Below are 20,899 nucleotides of genomic sequence, written 5' to 3'. Positions count from 1 at the left end.
ATTACTATGTGCATCGTCCCGAGAATTAAATACAAATTTTTAATTTACATAATAGACTTGAATTTTCATTAAAAACAAGAAATAAATGTGGAAGATAACGCAAATTTAATTTTTAAAGCCATGAAACACAGTAATAATAATAATAATAATAATAATAATAATAATAATAATAATAATAATAATAATATGCATAATTTAACATATCTTGATATATTAAGCACATAGACCATTGATCATATCATTTTCAATAAATAATAATAAGTACATGTTCATTTCATCATTTACATATTTCATAGATATTTATTTATACAATTGGATTAAATATATAATAAAAAAGAAATAAATCGACACAAGGGAGAGTTAAAAATCAAAATGTGTTGCAAAATAAATATGTCATACCACATCTTAATTTAACTTTATAATAATTTAACTAACAACTAAAATTATGAAGAAAAATAATGGTATTTTATAATCTTACAAAGTTTACCATACAAAAAATTTAAAATTAAATAAAAAAACACTCATTTATATTTTGATTGTGTATACACACTAAAAAAAACGGATAAATGAACACGGCTCGTTCGAATGCTAATATTTCTGGATCCGTCCCTGCCTAGAAAGCTCTCGGTCCAGACGGCTATCCGGCGGGGTTCTACCAAAGATCGTGAAAAGCGTGTGTGATTTTGTGAAGTATGTTTGGCAAAACCCAAGGTGCATTGGGGAATTAAATAAGACGGATATTTGCTTAATACCTAAAGGAGAGCACCCTCAATTTGTCTCTCAGTTTAGAACCTATATCGTCATGCAACACGATATACAAAATTGTGAGTAAAGTAATGGTTGAGAGGTTGAAAAGCATCATGGACAAATTGGTATCCCCTTTCAAATTGGTTTCGTTCCTGGAAGATCCATCCATGAGAATATTATCATCGCAAAAGAAGTTATGAATTTGCTGCACAAAAAGAAAGGCAAGAAAGATATGTTTGCTATTAAAACCGAACTCTCGAAAGCTTACAATAAGCTCAACTGGGACTTTATTTGTCATGTCTTGAATGAGGTCGGTGTGCCTAAAATTATGGTGAATCTTATCATGCACGTTATAACAATCGTGGAGACTAATTTCAATTGGCAAGGCGCTCGTGGTGAGTTTTTCCGCCCACAACGTGGAATTAGGCAAGAAGACCCAATTTTGCCATATTTTTTTGTTCTTTGCAAGAACAAACTCACGCATTTGATTGAACAAGAAGTTAGAAATAATAATTGGCACGCAATTCGTATAGGGAAGCTTGGCCCTAACATGTCCCATATAATGTTTGCGGGTGACTTGCTTTTGTTTAGGGAGGCAACCGAGAAACAAATGAAATGTGTTATGGGTACCCTTCATAGGTTCTGCAAGATCACGGGTTAGGAAGTTAGCCAAGAAAAGTCCAACATTCTTTTTTCTAACAATGTTACTAGGAGTATGAGGAATAAGCTGGTATATTTGTCTCAATTCAAGGAAACAATGCATTTTGGGAAGTACTTGGGGGTGCCTTTAAGTGGCAAAACCTTAAGACGTTCAAATTTCAATTATCTGGTGGAGCAGGTGGAGAGAAGTCTTGCAATCTAGAAAACTAACACTTTATCTTTTGCAGGTCGTGTTACGTTGGCAAAATCGGTCATTGAAGCTATTCCAACATATTCTTTAATGACAAATAAGCTTCCCGCCACCTCCATATAAGAAATTCAAAGGTTGTATCAAAACTTTATTTGGGCGACACGGTTGAGAAAAATAAAATTCACGCTATCAGTTAGGATACAATCACTAAACTGAAGGAGTGTGGTGGTTTAGGTTTAAGGAACCTCGAGGTTATGAACATCATTTACCTCGTGAAATTGAGTAGTAATCAATTAAATGACTCTACGCATTTATGGTGAAAAGTTCTTAAAGGTGTGTATATGGAATCTGGCAAGCAGGATAATAATAAGATTAGTTGGAAAGATTATAGTCTGTGGAGAGCCTTATATAACACGGTGTCGCATCTGTTGGAAACCAGAGTTTGCTACATTGAAGATGGAGTGAAAACTGTTGCGTAGGAAGAATGTTGGGTTGAGCCTGGGTGCTGTTTAGCAGATTGGGATCTTCAAATTCCTGTAGAGCTTCATGGGATGAAAGTGTGCGATTTAGCTAACGAGAATGGTGAATGGAAATGGAGTTTGTTACAGGGGTGGTTGCCTACTGGTATCCTCGACAAAATTAGGGCCATTATGACGCCTGCTCCTGATAATGGGCCTGACAGGTTTATGTTAGCGGGATCCGGAGATGATACATACTCGATTAAAGAGAACTATAAGGCTTTATCAAATTCAGATAAGCCTGAGGAGACTGCAGACTGGAAGCACATACGGGGCCCGAGAGTATCGGAAAGAGTGCGTATGTTCAATTGGTTGTTTCGTCACGATAAGCTTATAACGAACTACAACAAAAGCAAGAGAGGGATAGGATATGCGACGTGTAACTTATGCGGTAATGTCAATGAATCCTTTTTGCATGCGAATCACGACTGCCACAGGGCCTGACAGGTTTGGAATCAAGTTGTTAATATCAGTCAGAATTCAAATTTCTTTGGTGAAATGGAACTCGAGAAGTGGTTTTTTAGGAATATGCCTAATGCTAGAAATACTACAGTACCGTGGCATATAGTATGGGCTACAGGCTGTTACTACATTTGGATATCAACGAATAAGGAAGTTCATGGTGAGGAAGCGAGTCGTCCGTATGACCCGAGAGCTTTATTTACTAATAAAATTAAGGATTATGAGGAGGCCATGACATATATTCAGATTTGAATGGATAAAACCATGATTACCAAAACTTTTTCTTGGTGCCCTCCTCAAAGTAATCGGGTTAAGTTAAACTTTGATGGTGTGCGTACTAATGAAGGCGTAGCCGGTTGTGGTGGAGTTATTAGAGATGAAAATGATAGGTGGATAGGAGGTTTCTCGAATTTTTTAGGGAGTTGTACCGTGTTTATAACTGAATTGTGGGGTTTGCTTGAAGGTCTGAGACTTACAGTATCGCTTGGGCATCGTAGAGTTGAAGTGAACATGGACTCTCTTATGGTTGTTCATGCCATTGCTAAGGGGGTTTCAAAGTGTAGAAGTAGCTGGACTATGATAACTCAAATAAAAAAGATTATGGAGAATCTCGAAGAGGTTCGTGTGTTTCTTGCTTACAAGGAATCAAATAAGTGCGTTGATGCCCTTGCGGGTATTGGGTGCATAAGTGGCCATGCGATTGCTATCTACAATTCACTGCCGGTTTGTCTGCAAAGCCTCCTTGTTCAGAATTCTAGTGGTGTCTCTTTTTCTTGTAACAAAAAAAAAAACTAGATTGATCTCAGACATTGTATGAACGACAACACATTTGTTAAGTCCACCCAAACACAATTCAAAATGAGATAACGATCGGTCTATAGTGCTAGCTAAATTATAAGTAACTTTTAAAAATAAATTGTATTAAATTATAAATTAATTTTCAAAAATAATAAAATATTAATATTTATTTTTCTATAACATTATTGCTATTATTACCATATTTGTCTCAAATTATAAGAAATTTTGCAAAGAAAATAAAAACTCTAAAATTATATTTCACTTTACAAATAGTAATAAAATAAAAAATTGATTAGATATTATTTATTTACTTTTAATTACCCTCAACCTTATTCTAATTCTTTTAAATATTTGTTCTCGTAAAGTAATGAAAAATAATTAATCTTTTTCAACATAAAAAAGTAACTATATTTTTAAATTTGTCTGAAATTGATAAAATAGTAATATTTTGAATGGGAAGAAATAAATAGTTTTATTAAGTGCAAGTAGTGCATAATTAAGAAAAATAAAATGTTGTAGTTCCAAAGAAGAAATTAGTAATATATCCAATTAGTAGATTTAGAATTATGCATATGTAAAGAAGAAAGACATAAAGAGTATCCGAAACTAAAAAATTGAATGAGAAGAGAAAAGGAAACATAATGCAGCTTGACAACACAAATCAATTAATGCAGCATAAAATATAAGTGTTTGTATTATAGATCATATAGATAAATAACGAAATTGTAAATATTAAGTCGTTGTAGTATAGTGGTAAGTATTTCCGCCTGTCAAGCGGGTGACCCGGGTTCGATCCCCGGCTTGGGTGGCTCTTATCTCAAGTATTTACAAACTATTTGTACCACCTCTACTCATATTTTTCTTATATCAATAATAATTAATAACAGAGTATCAATTTCTTTTCGGCTTACGAAATACAATCAATTATGTATACCACTATTTTTCTAACGAAACAACTCAATGCTTTTAATTTTCTTATTTTCCATTCCTACAACAATATCCAAACACCTTCAAAATTTGTTCTTAAGATCAATAAATTTTGGCATGTGCAAATAAATTAATCTTAGCAAATACAATTTTGTATATATACTGAAGTGATAACTCTAGCCAATGATTATTTTTAAATTGATTAATAATAACATATTTTAAATAAAATTCAACATAATTTCGTATCTATATATAATTTTATATAATTACATTAATATTTAACACTTGAGAGTTTAATATATGTAATTAAAAATAACACATAAAAAAATAATTATGTATTAATAAAATAATTTTAATTATAATTATTTAGACTTTTGATCAATCTCATTTTTTAATTGTATTGAATTTTTAAAAATATCCCTCTTCGTATATTTTAAATTACAAATAAATTCTATATATTCATAATTTTAAAGGCTAATTTGTCTATTCACTCTAAATTGATAGGGTTTTTTTGCCACGTAGGCTGTTAAATAGTTAGTATTATTTTTCATTTTTTATTGAAATTGAACCATAATAATCTTTTGTTATGCTTTCATTTTACTCTCACTCCTTAAATCTTAAACGGGTTAATACTACTTTACCCCCCTGCCATATAAGCGAGATTCGGTTTAACCCCTTTAAAAAAAATATTTATTGGACAAACCTTGCAAAATAAAGATTCCATCAAATTTGACCCTGATCAGTTTTTTTGGCCAAGATTCTTAGAATCTTGCCTACGTGACATTTTTGGTAGTGCTGACTGTACAGCACATTGCTTATGTGGCACAGTCAGCACTGTCACGTGGAATTTATTTATTTTTTTAATTTTTTTTTTTGAAAATTTTTTTTATTAATTTTTTTTAATAAAAATTTAATATTTTTTTAAATTTTTTTATTAATTTTGTTGATTTTTTTAAAAAATTTTCAAAAAAAAATTAATATTTTTTTTACGTTTTTATTTTATATAAATTATAAAAAAATTGAAAAAGAATTATAAAAAATTGGAAAAATTTAAAAAAATTTACGTTTTTACGTTTTTATTAATTTTTTTTTAAAATTTTTTTTCCAAAACTGTTTTACTGTTTTTTTTTTTTTAAATTTATTTTTATTATATATAAATTCGCAGGTATTTTCAAATCCGTAGGTAAATCCACAGGTATTGTCAAATTCACAGGCAAATCCGCATGTATTTTTAAAGGTAAATCCGCAGGTAATTTTAAATTCGTAGTTAAATCCACAGGTATTGTCAAATCCGTAGGTAAATCTGCAGGTATTTTTAAATCCGCATGTATTTTTAAATCCGCAGGTATTGTCAAATTCGCAGGTAAATTCGCAGATAAATTCGCAGGTATTGTCAAATTCGTAGGTAAATCCGCAGGTAAATTCGCAGGTATTTTTAAAGGTAAATCCCCAGGTATTGTCAAATTCGTAGGTAAATCCGCAGGTATTGTCAAATCCGTTGGTGAATCCGCAGGTATTTTTAAAGGCGTACGTAAATCCGCAGGTACTGTATAATATTTTTTAAAAACGTAAAAAAATATTAAATTTTTTTTAAAAAAAATATTAATTTTTTTTTTTAAAAAAAATATTAATTTAAAAAAAAATAATAATTTTTTTTTAAAAAAAAAATTTTAAAAAAAAATTTAAAAAAAAAAATTTCCACGTGGCAGTGCTGACTGTGCCACATTGCTTATGTGTTGTACAGTCAGCACTACCAGAATCTTGGCCAAAAAAACTGATCAGGGTCAATATTAATGGAATCTTTATTTTGCAAGGTTTGTCCAATAAGTTTTTTTTAGAGGGGGGGTAAACCGAATCTCGCTTATATGGCAGGGGTAAAGTAGTATTAACCCATCTTAAACCACCGTTTTACATCACTATGTTGCCCACACTATTAACATTGTTGAAACTTGAAGCCAACTCAAACAGTCCACCAAAAATCTGCTGTAACATTTTTCATACAAGTTGAAAGAGATACAGAACTCAAATTACTATTTCTAAATAGCTTGAAATCTAGAATCTTTGATCATATTTATATTTGGATTAGTTGAATTTTATAATTTTTCACACTTAGACTATTATGGCATTGAAGACAATCTCCTCTCAATTCGAAGGAATTATAAGCCTATGTGAAACATACGCCTTAAACATTGAACACATTAAACTTCAAATTTGTGCTTTTAATTTAGTATATAATATTCATTTTATTAATATGAACTATTTAAGAGCTTTTAGTATAAATTTAGTTACTAATTAATTTATTAAAAATTAATTAATTTTAAATATGTATTTAATAATTAGTTTGGTATCATTTAATATTAAAAAAATTAATTAAATTTAAAATGTCTCTAATAAAAATAGAGGTATCTGATTGTACTCAAAATAAGCATTCATGAATTATAGCATCTTGTACCGAGCCGATTTATCTACTAGTTTGTCGATATTAGGTCGTGGATAGGAGTCTTTCGGGAATGCTCTATTAAGGTTAATATAGTCTACAAACACCCTCAACTTCTTAGAGACCTTCTTAACTACTACGGTGTTAGAGAGTCATTATGTGTACTTCACTTCAAAAATGAAAATGGCGCCCAACAAGCCGTCCATCGTGCTAGCGGTAGCCTCTACTTTCTCTGAGGATTGTCTCCTTCTTCACTAGGAGACTTACCGGGCGCCACGGCCGACATTTAGATGATGGCATGCTACTGTGGGATCGATACCAATCATCTTGTAGGGATAAATAGCAAAAGGTATGCATTAGCCTTGATACATATGATTAACTTATTCTTTACTTCAGGTGGGAGGCCGAACCCTATCTTCACAAATCTGGTTGGGTTATCATCAAGCTGAATAACTTCAAAATCACCATCCAGAATTGGTTTAACTTCTTCCTCGCGAACGTCAAGGTCGAACATATTAAATTTATCTTGAGGTTTTCTAATATGACTTTATGGATACGTCTTACCGCCTTCAAGTCGATGCAAATCATGATTGAATCCCAGGTAATGTTGTGATATGCCATATTAAGATGAATTTGAGAAGCTACGACATCTAGTTCGGCCATGAAGAACATGTCAAGGATGTCGCTGAGAGTGATAATAAAAAAACACTACCAAGAAACAAAGGGTTACATTTCGTTCACTTTCTCCTTCTCTAAGTGATAGAGGTATATCTGTCATTACACATGGATGAGTTATGGAATCGTTGAAAGCTAAGAGGATTTCACCATTGTAGGGACTCAATAATACCTGGTGGAGTCCTAGTTGTTCGAGTGTGTCAGTGTAGAGGAATTTGCATGAGCTTCCCTCACCCACGAGGAATCCTGTTATGATGCGATATGCAACCGTGACCGTTATCACTAACGATAACCATGTGTTCAGAATTTCATTTACTTTCTTGTGATCTACAAATCCTAGCATCTTCCGATCTTCAATTTGAGATTTGGTATCAGTCATTGCATGGATTAGGTACTCTAGTGGCATATTTATGTCATATGTTGCTTTGGTGCGTATCTCATTGATGACCAATAATTAACGTGGAGCATGATTTGAGGATTCAACTGAATTCTTTGGTGTGACATAGAAGGATACTATCTCCATATCTCAGTGATTCTGATATAAATGTGACTTTGGATCAAGGATGATCTATCTATGGAATTTCGCGAAAATTAGAAGTCAATTTTCACAGATGACATTTTCCATAATTTGGGCTTAATTGATGATGTAGAACCCTGTAATCAGTGATAATGATCTCCTGTATAGTGGCGTAAGTGGATCTGCAAGGTTAGCACTCTAATGTCCAAGTTAGTTATAGAGTTCAAGATGAGTATATTGAAAGTGAAGATTAGAAAATGTACTTTAAATCTCATATATGCTAATTATATACGTTGAATAATCTCAATTGCATTTGTGCGTGATTGGACTACTGTATTGGATCTTTGGCCGACCCAAAATAATATTCAATAAAGATATCCATCAAGTAATTATATCTAATAGATAAATGAACTTCAATATAAATACTTTAAGAATTTGTTAGTTTGATATGTAGAATAAGTGATAAGATAACAAAATTATATCATGTCTGGATACAATATTTAACGAGACAATGTAAATGATAAATTTATTTTCAATCAAATTTTGAGGTCTTTAATTTAAAAAATGATTATCAATTTGTTGTTGGATTTAAATCAATTGAATAAAACAAAAATTTAGTTATTAATTTATTTTTATTAAATATAATTTAAACTAAAACAATTTAAAATTTAACTAATATAAATAAAAATAAATAATAATATTTTGGGTGGGTTCAGTAGTTCAACTAATAAATGAGCGTAAAATGTTCCCCTGAATTTAATCATTGACATTAACATTTATTTGTATTTAATATTTGGCTGAATTACAGTTTTGGTCCTCTTATTTTAGTCAATTTTCAAAATCAGTCACTCTAGTTATTTTTTAAACTGTTTTAGTCCCCCACGCCCATTTTTATCCAAAAAACACTGATGTGTATTATTTTTTAGATACGTAGCATACTTGTGTTGACTTGGCATAAGAAAGGTTGATTATTTATTGTATTTTTAACAATATTTTCTTCCTTCAGTCGTCTTCTCTGATCGACTTCTTCATCTTCTTTCTCTTTCAGCTTGTTCATTCGTTTTCTTTGTTCTCTAGAAAATTTTCTCGATGTAGAAAGTATGTCGCAATACAACAAAATGATACATCTACGATTTTTTGAACGAAAATGGGCATGGGAGACCAAAATTTAAAAAATAAATAGGGAGACTGTTTTCGTGAGTTGGCCAAAATAAGAGGACCAAAACTATAATTTAGCCTTGATTTTTATAAATTAACAAGTTTGAAAAAATTGATATTAAATTAATAAATAATTCATTGAAATTAAAATGTTTGAAAATTAAATTATTATTAAAATTTTCAAAAATATTAATTTAATATTTTTAGCATAGTTTTATCATTCACATATAATATATATCATATATTTATATGTAGTATCTAACCTATATAAAAGAAGCTTGTTTATTTATGATTTTTATAGTAAAAATTAATCATTTAATATTATCAATGGATATTTAAAAATGTATCTATGTTTCTTTTATTACTTAAATTTTTAAGTTTTTTTATTTATTTATTAAATTTCAAATTTAAAAGTAATTCCTAAAACTTTTATGTAATTTTTAAAAAAATATACTTTTATAATTTAAATATACAGTTTATAAATATCATTATTAAGTGTGTCTCAATCTCATGAAATCATAAAACAATGATATTAGACTTCTATTATATTATATTATATCATATCATATCACTATCTTATTATCTTATTATGCAAACTAATCAATGGTTTTCACACGTATTTTTACCGTTATTTTTAGTTGTCTTTGAAGTATTTTATTTTATGTTTTAATTCATTATTCGTCATTTTATGCTTTGGTTTTGTGTTTAAGTGTTTGCAGACTCAGATGAATGAAGTGGAGAAAATCAGTGAAAAAAATGAAGAAACTGAAGAAAAGCACACATGCTGGTCAAATGCGTCCCTGGACGCGTTTCCTAGGTCCACACGCGTGCCCACACGCGTCCAGCAAGAGAAAAATGCACCTCCTGCCCACACGCGTCCCTGGACGCGTTTCCTGAGCCCACACGCGTGTCCTGACGCGTCCCAGACTACCAGACGCGTGCCCACACGCGTCCCAGCTGCCAGAATTGCAAAGAAAACTTCCCCTCTGCCCAAACGCGTCCCAGGATGCGTGTCACAGCACCAGACGCGTTCCCACACGCGTGTGCACGTGATTTTTGGGCCTGTTTTGCTGAAAAGCCCAGAATGACAGTAATAAAAGAACGAGATTGCGTTTGGACAAGGGTTAGACAGTTTCGGGTGCGAAAATACATTGGAGAAGCTGGAGAATTCAGATTCTAAGCAAGGAATGAAGATTTCCATGAGCATTCGCAATTGAAGATCTGATTCCCTTTGTTTATCTGTAATGTCTACAATTCAAACTATGATTTTTATTATTGTTATGAGTAGCTAAACCCCCCATTGCTAGGGGGGTGATCTTGATTCTGAATGTGATAACTTTATTTCCTTGATGCAATAACAATTTGGTTTTCATATAATTGGTTTGTTTTACATCTGTTCTTTATGCCTTAACCGTCGGACAAACGGGTAATGAAATTGTATGAATGAATTTAGCTGGACAGCAATTGTTCATTGACATGAGTAAGAACATAGGATAATAATTATCACCTAGGACTAGGGATATTTTATCTTAACCGGAAATTCTTGGTATTGGAATGCTTGATCATAATTATAATTATCTATGGACATAGTAATTAGGTTGTGACGTCAAAGATCTTTTCACTAAGGCCTTAGGATTAGATATTCTTGAGAACCGGTAACCAATTGTGAAACTATGTTATTGTATTGAGAAGGATAGTTGTTACAGGAAGAATCATTCACCGGCCCCTAGCAACCTACTCATCTCTGTTCATCGATTTAATATTCTGCTTATTTACATTATTTGCAAAACCAACCAAATCAACCTTTTGAACTTTTGTTTAATTGAAACACTGATAAAACTCTATATCGTCAAGCAGTCCTTGAGATTCGATACTTGGGATTTTCCCATTACTACTACATAGGCAAAAATAGTACACTTTCTATTTTCCTACAGGTTTTTGGCGCCGTTGCCGGGGACTGCCAAAGATTATAGAGTTCTAGATTTATTTCAATTAGAATTTTGTTGCTCTGCGACTAAAATTTTATTTTCTGCACTATTTATTTTTCCTAATTCTCACATTTATCTAATCTGTGTATGCGAGGTAAGGCCTCAGCTGAATTTCTTTTTGACGCAAAAATTGAAAGAACTTTGCACGCGAGGCATAGACAAGCTCGGTTGGCTAATCTGGAACCTGAAGAGGAAATTGTGTCAATTCATTCCGATTCAGAGTCTGAAAGTGAAGAAGAAACCATGGGTGAAAATCCTCCTCCTCCTGAGAGGCTCCTTGGTGACTACGGTGCTGCAAACACACCGGGGGGAAGACAAACAATTGTCAACCAACCGGTAAATGCTGCAAATTTTCAACTACACCCAAGCACCATCAATCAGCTTGAAAGGAAACCTTTCACCGGAAAGGTTAACGAAGACGCAAACAAGCATCTGCAGAGATTTTTGACCATGAGCACCACTCTAAAAATTGATGGTCATACCGAAGAAGCAAAGAGATTGAGGATGTTCCCTTTTACTCTAGCAGAAGAGGCAGAGGAGTGGTTCTATTCGCTACCAGCAGGCAGTATCACATCGTGGGGAGAGATGGAAAAAGCTTTCCTAAATGAATATTTTCCAGCGTCAGTCTTTCTACGAAAAAGGTATGAAATTCTGAACTTCAAGCAAAAGGAGGGTGAGTCTTTGGGGGATGCCTATAAAAGGTTCAAGAGGACTTTGGTGGCATGTCCGACACACAATATGGACAAAACTGAACAGATGCAAATGTTTGTGAACGGGCTGAGAATCAAGACAAAGCAGTTAATCGACACAGCAGCTGGAGGCTCAACAAATTTCACAACAGCCTCTGGTATCATCAAGATCATTGAAGCAATAGCTGCAAATGAGCATTTGGAGTTGTATGATAGGTGTGCCAATAAACCAGAAGGAATTATTGATCTCAAGCTGGAAACCTCAAAAATCCGAGTTGAAGATGCAATATCGGCTGAAGTTGAAAAAAGATTGAAGGCTATGAATATAGGTACACAACAGGTGGCTCAAGTGCAACAAGCTCAACCTGTAATCTGTGAAATTTGCAGTGGTCCTCATCAAACTGTTTGTTGTGTTGCGACTCCCAAGCAAATTGAAGAAATCAAATTCTTGAGGCAAAATAATCCTTATTCTAACACCTATAATCCTGGATGGAAGAATCATCCCAACTTCGCTTGGAAAGATCAACAACAACAACAAGGCCCTCAGAAAGCGGAGTGGGAAGTAGCTATCGAGAGATTGGCTGGACAATGCTCTCAATTTCAAGAAGAGACAAGAAACAACCATAGGAACACCACAGCTTCAATCAAAAATCTAGAAGTTCAGGTGGGTCAAATAGCACAGCACCTCACTCTACAGGCACAAGGTAACTTTCCGAGTTCAACTGTGAAAAATCCGAAAGACCAAGAGAAGATTAATGCAGTTACAACAAGGAGCAAAAGAGTGGCTGAATCTGAAAAAGAAAAAGAGGAAATAGATGACCCTATGGTAATAGAGGTGGATTTGGAAATAAGAGAGAATCCGAAAGAACCAGAAATTGTGATACCACCGGTTAAACCAGCTGAAGAAAAAAATAAGAAAGATGCTGAACCGGTGATCAAACTACCTTTTCCTTCCAGAGTGACAAAGAAGAATTCAAAAGAGAAAGACTTTAAGAAGTTTACTGCATTGTTCAAAAGGCTAGAGGTGAATCTACCATTCTTCGAAGCACTTGAGCACATGCCATTGTATAAAAAATTTCTGAAGGAGGTAATGACAAAGAAGAGATCAGTGGAAGGAGAATCAAAAATTGCAACTGAGAAGTGTGGAATAATCTCGTCAGCAAGAAAGATCCCAATAAAGAGGAAAGACCCTGGAGTGGTGGCTATACCATGCACTATCAATAATATAACATTTAAAAAGGTACTCCTCGATTCTGGTTCCAGTGTGAGTTTAATGCCTTTGTCAATTTTTAAAAAGCTTGAATTAGAAAAGATTAGTGAGAGTAAGACACAGTTAAGGTTTGCTGATCACACCATTAAGAAATCATATGGGGTAGCTGAAGATGTACTAGTGGAAGTTGATAAGTTTGTATTCCCTGTTGACTTCCACATCATGGACATTCCGGAAGACGAAGAAACTCCTATCCTTCTTGGGAGGCCATTTTTGTCGACAGGCCGCTGCAACCTCGACATTGAAAAAGGGACACTAACGCTGAGATCTTTTGATGAAGAAGTAACCTTGAAGATGTTAGGAGTTAGGAAAAATAGGGCGGTTGTAAAGGATCAAACTTCTAGTGGTATGACAGAAAGTGATGAAAAAGACAAAAAGCCTGAGCAGCTCCAAGAAAAAGTTTCAAGCATAGCATCTCGGGTGGAAACAACTCATGAAGTTATCAAAAGTCCGAAGAAGGCTAACAAAGTCAAGAAGAATGTGGTAAGTGAGTTGAAGAGAAAAGTTGTCCATGCCTTTCATCTTCATGAGTTTTTGGTTGCGGAGGTGAAAAGCAACCAGGTGTGGAATAGAAAATACCCTCCATAATAAAGGGTAATGGACCGTCGAGCCATGCGACGTTAAACGAAGCGCTTTGTGGGAGGCAACCCACAGTTTTAATAATTACTTTCTCTGTTTGTTTGTTTTATTTTCAGGAAATAAAAGGGGCATTTCAAGTGGAAGCTATGGAATGCATTACCCTCTGTGAGTCACCTCTCTCGGGCTTGTTCTAAAACATTGAGGTCAATGTTTTGTTCAAGTTTGGGGGAGGTTTTACTCTTTGCATTTTAATTTTTATTGCTGTTATAATATGTGTAAGACTTACAAAATCATTCTCCCAAATTTTAACCGAAATTTTTAGATTTTGAAGAGTTTTGATCTTAAAGAGCGACCGGGAATAGTATATAGAGATGAAGGGAGGATTGTTTGAGGACAGGAAGTTCGGAATAATGTGACAAGAAGAGGTTTGGTTAACACCCTTGGTTCCTTAAATGAAATACGAGTCCAACGTGTAGATTTGCACCATAGTACTGGTATCCTGAGAAGTACTCCTCGAGTAGTTTATTGATACAGTCTGGCATAATTCAGATTCACATGCATGATGATTGGTTGAAAAAATAAAGGATATAAGGTTGGCACCAAATGATGAAAAGGCGGTAAAAGGCAACCGGCTCGCTAAGTTGGGTAACCCTTACCCGGTTATTCAGCCCAAAGGAGGTTGATCCCCAAACGTCGTCCAAAAGGACAATATACAACTGTAAAGTTTGAAAATTTCATCGGTAATAAGAAAGTAGCAAATGCTGCTCGTTTGGAGCCAGAAAAAGAAAATATAAAGTCTTGATTTGTCTCATGCATGTGATGATTATTATGAGAAATACAGTGCCTTAATGTGATTGTCCGAATGAAAGAGGAGGAAAATCGGAAAGAGACTTAAGTGCAAAGCATAGTTGGAGAGGTATCTAAAAGGGGAGCTTAAGGTTTAAAGTGGGATCAGAAACTCGTCGCGTCATGTGAATGTCGGACCAACTGTTTCTTGATCAATACAAACAGATATCTCACGTATGAACACTGGTGTACTCTGAAGATCATTGACTCTTGTATTTGTTGCTTGAGGTCAAGCAACGGTTTAAGTTTGGGGGAGTTTGATCAGTGGTTTTCACACGTATTTTTACCGCTATTTTTAGTTGTCTTTGAAGTATTTTATTTTATGTTTTAATTCATTATTCGTCATTTTATGCTTTGGTTTTGTGTTTAAGTGTTTGCAGACTCAGATGAATGAAGTGGAGAAAATCAGTGAAAAAAATGAAGAAACTGAAGAAAAGCACACATGCTGGTCAAATGCGTCCCTGGACGCGTTTCCTAGGTCCACACGCGTGCCCACACGCGTCCAGCAAGAGAAAAATGCACCTCCTGCCCACACGTGTCCCTGGACGCGTTTCCTGAGCCCACACGCGTGTGCACGTGATTTTTGGGCCTGTTTTGCTGAAAAGCCCAGAATGACAGTAATAAAAGAACGAGATTGCGTTTGGACAAGGGTTAGACAGTTTTGGGTGCGAAAATACATTGGAGAAGCTGGAGAATTCAGATTCTAAGCAAGGAATGAAGATTTCTATGAGCATTCGCAATTGAAGATCTGATTCCCTTTGTTTATCTGTAATGTCTACAATTCAAACTATGATTTTTATTATTGTTATGAGTAGCTAAAACCCCCATTGCTAGGGGGGTGATCTTGATTCTGAATGTGATAACTTTATTTCCTTGATGCAATAACAATTTGGTTTTCATATAATTGGTTTGTTTTACATCTGTTCTTTATGCCTTAACCGTCGGACAAACGGGTAATGAAATTGTATGAATGAATTTAGCTGGACAGCAATTGTTCATTGACATGAGTAAGAACATAGGATAATAATTATCACCTAGGACTAGGGATATTTTATCTTAACCGGAAATTCTTGGTATTGGAATGCTTGATCATAATTATAATTATCTATGAACATAGTAATTAGGTTGTGACGTCAAAGATCTTTTCACTAAGGCCTTAGGATTAGATATTCTTGAGAACCGGTAACCAATTGTGAAACTATGTTATTGTATTGAGAAGGATAGTTGTTACAGGAAGAATCATTCACCGGCCCCTAGCAACCTACTCATCTCTGTTCATCGATTTAATATTCTGCTTATTTACATTATTTGCAAAACCAACCAAATCAACCTTTTGAACTTTTGTTTAATTGAAACACTGATAAAACTCTATATCGTCAAGCAGTCCTTGAGATTCGATACTTGGGATTTTCCCATTACTACTACATAGGCAAAAATAGTACACTTGCTATTTTCCTATCACAAACCAATTAGATCTTAATATTTTTATCCTTATATAAGAAAGGTTAATTGTGAACTTAATTCCATTGCTATGTGATATGGGTTGAAATCAAAATTTATATATAAAATAGATAATGTGTATTTGATTATGTAGTGATGAAAATTGATTTTGAGTGTATTAAATTTGTAAAATTGATTTTGTTTAAAAGTTAGTTGAATGTAAGTTAATTTATGTTTGAATATATTTATGCAAAAATGAGTTGAAAGTATGGCTATCTTTGGATATTATAAAACGAATAAAGGGGAGTTGAGTAGAGTGGAGCGGAATCTAACAAAATGGAATAAAGATGTCATTCCATTATTAGGGTATTTAACTATGGAATAAATCAATTTTATCATTCCTCCAAAATCAAAGGGTACAGAAAGTGATGGAATGAGTTGTAATGCATTTCATCTGTTTTCACTCAATTTCATTTCTTTTTAATTATTACAAACAATGGAACATAATTTACTTGCTAAAAGTACTCAACAACTCCTAGTGGATAAGGACTATATGAGGTTTTAAGGTGTTTAAAGCTAGCTCATGCGAGGTGAAAAGCCACTATGTCTGTGTATTTTCTCTCTATTACTGATTGTCCTATAATATCATGATACTGGTGTATTTATAGACCTCTGGGAGTCCGAGCCTAGTCTCCCTGTGATATAGCAACCACTAAAAGAATGATCGATTGATTCCTTGAAACCTATGGAGCGTAGCTACATCCCACAGTCTATTCGTTGACCCGACACACGTCTCGAACACAATCACATGCTACGAATGAATGCATTGGGATTCATGAAATGCATACAGACAAAGGGTGCTCGGACTGACATAAGGGTGCTCAAACTTATGAAAAGAAGATTTGGAAAGGATGAAGAACCAGTTGTATGACGTTCTCCCCATTAAATATTCTTTAATTATATCACTACGCAGTCCCTCAAGCATGAGGGATCGTAGAGGCGGAAGTATTTAGCCCTTAGCCCATCTCCGATCCTTCTTGAGGAGCCTTATAAAGGCTTTGTTCCTGCCTTTAGGTCTTAAGGTTTCACATGATATTTCTGGGTGAGGGTCAACTAAACCTTCCACGACAGGAATTAGTTTAGTCACGTAGGCAAAATTTAGTTGAGTTCCTCAAGAGAGATGTGGTTAAGTCCCCCCGACAAGACTTAGTAGAGTCCTTCAGGCGAGACTTATTTGAGTCTCTTTGGCGAGAACTAGTTGAGTCCCTTGGGCGAGACTTAGTTGAGTCTCTTTGGATAGACTTAGTTAAGTCCCTCAAGCGATACTTATTTGAGTCCCTCTAGTGATATTTTTTTGAGTCTCTCAAGTGATACTTACAGGTGTCTGATGATGTGCCACACGTCAGATGGGGATATCCCCAGTCATTTATTGGGTAGGAAAATATGCAAGTCATTTAGTGTCATCGATGAAGACTTAACCTTGGGATGTCCAACTGGCCATATTTCTTTGGCATGTGTTGAAACGTACAAAACATTTCATATCTGATTCAAAACTTATGGCCCTTTGATTACCCCTAGTTTCCTTTTCTTATATAAAGAGGAAGCAAATCATCTTTTTATTTTTCCTCAAACTTCATTTCTAGAGTTTGAAAATCATTCTTTCTTACTTCGTAACTTTCTGCCCCTCAACAAGCTCTAAATCATACTCCGCATATGTACTTCCCCTTTCCCCTTTTATTTATGGCGACTATTAGAGATTTCGACGAGGATGGCAACCTAAGGTGAAAGTCCAGTGGAACCATTGCTATATAAATTCTAGGCTTCCCAACATGATATTTAACTGTAGATTAATGAACTTAGGCATGTTTAGACGTTGTGAGAGTTCTCTTAATTTAGAAAGTGATAAGAGTGATGAAAATGATATTGAATTCTCTTTTCCTTATGTTTTCCCAGTAAATAGGAAGATTATGACTATCTCAAACTTTGAGACCATGGATGTTAGGGAACTTGGATCGTTTATACCACCCACGATCATGTAGCCTTCGTACAGATGCAACTTACTTTTTCTTCCACTGATGACAAAGAATGAGTTATTCTAGAGGTGTGCTATATATTGGAAAGGGCCAACATGATCACTTTTAATGCCTCTTATACTTCCTTATTTTACTTTAATCTACGCACCATTCGTGAGGTTAGGATTTGCCTCCCATTTTCTTCTTTTGCGGCTTAGGTTCTTACGATGCTCAATGTGCCTCACTACTAAATCGTACCCAATGGTTGGATCTTGATTAGGGAATTTGAGATCATATGTCGGCGGTTAGAGATTAACCTAACCATCAACATGTTGTTCTCCTTTTACTGCACCAAGGCTCCTGTTCTCTCGGGTTGGGTAGCCTTGCTCGCTCTTCTCGTGAGGGCCTCATTTAAACCTTACTCTAACCACTTCTAAGGTTGGAGGGAAAATTTCGTGATTACAAGTGGGAGGGAAATTTTATCCTTAGTTACTACCGTGTAGAACGACACCCTCAGGTTTTCCCTTGCTTGGACTAATAATCATGCAATGATCAATGGGTAAACGCGAGCCATCTCCTTGCAGACGCAACTGGAAATCTTGCATTTGACGAATCCTCCTGCGATAGTGTTAAGGGTATACTTAATGGACCGGTCTTTGCCTTATTTAGTTGGCTCCTTATCCTTTGATGGATGCTGGAGTGTTCAACGAGTATCACCCATGTGAATTAGATTCGCCAGATCCTTTAGCGGGGTTGCCTTTTAGGGGTGGAAGTACTATAGGAAATTTGTTTTTCGGTCTTATTTTATATATATATATATATATATATATGTGTGTGTGTGTGTGTGTGTGTGTGTGTGTGTGTGTGTGTGTGTGTGTGTGTGTGTGTGTGTGTGTGTGTGTGTGTGTGTGTGTGTGTGTGTGTGTGTGTGTGTGTGTGTGTGTGAAAATGCATGATTTTTTATAACTTAGACATAAGGACTTTCATTTTTCATTCAAATCTATTCAAAATACAATTTACACATTCACACACATAAAATATAATAATTTCAACTTAGGACGGTGATGAAAGTGTTGTATGTTTATCTCTACTATTAATATATATACTCACATATATTTTAGTTCTTCTATTTCCTTCTTGTATTTTTATTACTTTTTCATTTTATAATTACTGTAATTATTTGAGACACAAAAAAAAATCGAACGTTACGAATAACTTATATCAGTAAATGTATTGGCTAAAAATCCTATATAATATAAATTGAATTCTAGATTACTCCGCACATGCGCTAAATTTATTTGGAGTAAATAATGTAGCCACATCTAATAGAAAAAGCCTATTTCTCCGCACAACCGCTAAATTTCTTTGGAGTAGTTAGAAAAAATTGTAATCAATGATGAAATCTTTCAATCTATCCCCATCTAATTTTCAAAGAACGAAAACAAATTTGGCTCGTGAGTTAGAGAGGCAGGAGGAAGGTCATGAGCAGTAGTGATGTGCGGATCCTAAAAACATATATACACGATTAACACATAACTAACAATACAAAACAACAAAATTAACAAGAGAAAACAACAAACCTGCTGGGGAAATGAAGTTAGAGAGGCAGGAGGAATGTCATGAGCAGTAGTGATGTGCGGATCCTAAAAACATATATACACGATTAACACATAACTAACAAGAGAAAACAACAAAATTAATAAGAGAAAACAACAAACCTGCTGGGGAAATGATCCATAAGTTAGAGAGGCAGGAGGAATGTCATGAGGAGTAGGGATGTGCGGATCCTAAAAACATATATACACCATTAACACATAACTAACAAGAGAAAACAACAAAATTAACAAGAGAAAACAATAAACCTGCTGGGGAAATGATCCAAAAGTTTGAGAGGCAGGAGGAATGTCATGAGCAGTAGTGATCTGCGGATCCTAAAAACATATATACACGATTAACACATAACTAACAATACAAAACAACAAAATTAACAAGAGAAAATCCAAAAGTTTGAGTAACAAGAGAAAACAACAGACCTGCTGGGGAAAGGATCCAAAAACTAGTGAGGTAGGAATCTTAGGAGTGTTATTCTTGCCAGAAGCCTAAAAATCATTTTCAGAGAAAAACCAACTAACCTTGCGTTAAAACAAACAATGGGTGTTCTTTAAAAACAAAAATTAGTTAAAGAAACAGAACAATGGGTGTTCTTTAAAAACAAAAATTAGTTACAGAAACAAAACAATGCGTGTTCTTTAAAAACAAAAATTAGTTACAGAAACAGAACAATGCGTGTTCTTTAAAAACAAAAATTAGTTAAAGAAACAGGGAATAAACAACGATGTGTGTTAAACCAATCCATTGAATGTGTGAGAATGTGTGAGATGAGTGTTTGTGAGAGAGGGAACTTTTTCAGAGAGCTTTCAAAAAAAATGAGTGAGATGAGTGTTGTGACTTTTCAGATACTTTTCGGTGAAAGAACTAACTGACAATTTACCTGAAATTTATCATAAACATAGAAGGTTCTAGAAAATTATAAGCCCATTCCAAGTTGAATTGAATTGAAATAGAAAGAAAGATTCTCGAAGCAACTGTTTACCGAAATCTTCCCAAAAAATAGATTTTTTTTATAAGCAGATGCAAATGAGACTAAATCTGTAATATAATGGTGGGAAGGGTTTGGTGGCTCGCGAATGATAACAGAGAAGAGAAGCGATATGATAATGATAGTAGAGAAGTTTTTCTCAAACTCCATCGGTAAGAACCTAAAAAACCTAAACATATCGAAAGGGGGAAAGGGATAATTGTGTAGCTTTTGGGAAACTAAATCTGAATAGATAGAGAGTTAGAGTTATTGGGCCTTCTGTTTCGTTTGGGCTTTATTCACAAACTTTTGTTGTTTTAAATAAAATTATTTTAGTTTTACGAAATATAATTAATCATGTATACCAGGGGTTTTCTAAGCAATTAAGTGAATGCTTTAAATTTAATT

This window comes from Vicia villosa, linkage group LG4 (genome assembly GCF_029867415.1).
Source record: "Vicia villosa cultivar HV-30 ecotype Madison, WI linkage group LG4, Vvil1.0, whole genome shotgun sequence".
Taxonomy (NCBI): Eukaryota; Viridiplantae; Streptophyta; class Magnoliopsida; order Fabales; family Fabaceae; genus Vicia; species Vicia villosa.
The sequence above is the reverse complement of the archived record's forward strand: the minus strand, read 5'-3'. Positions refer to the sequence as shown.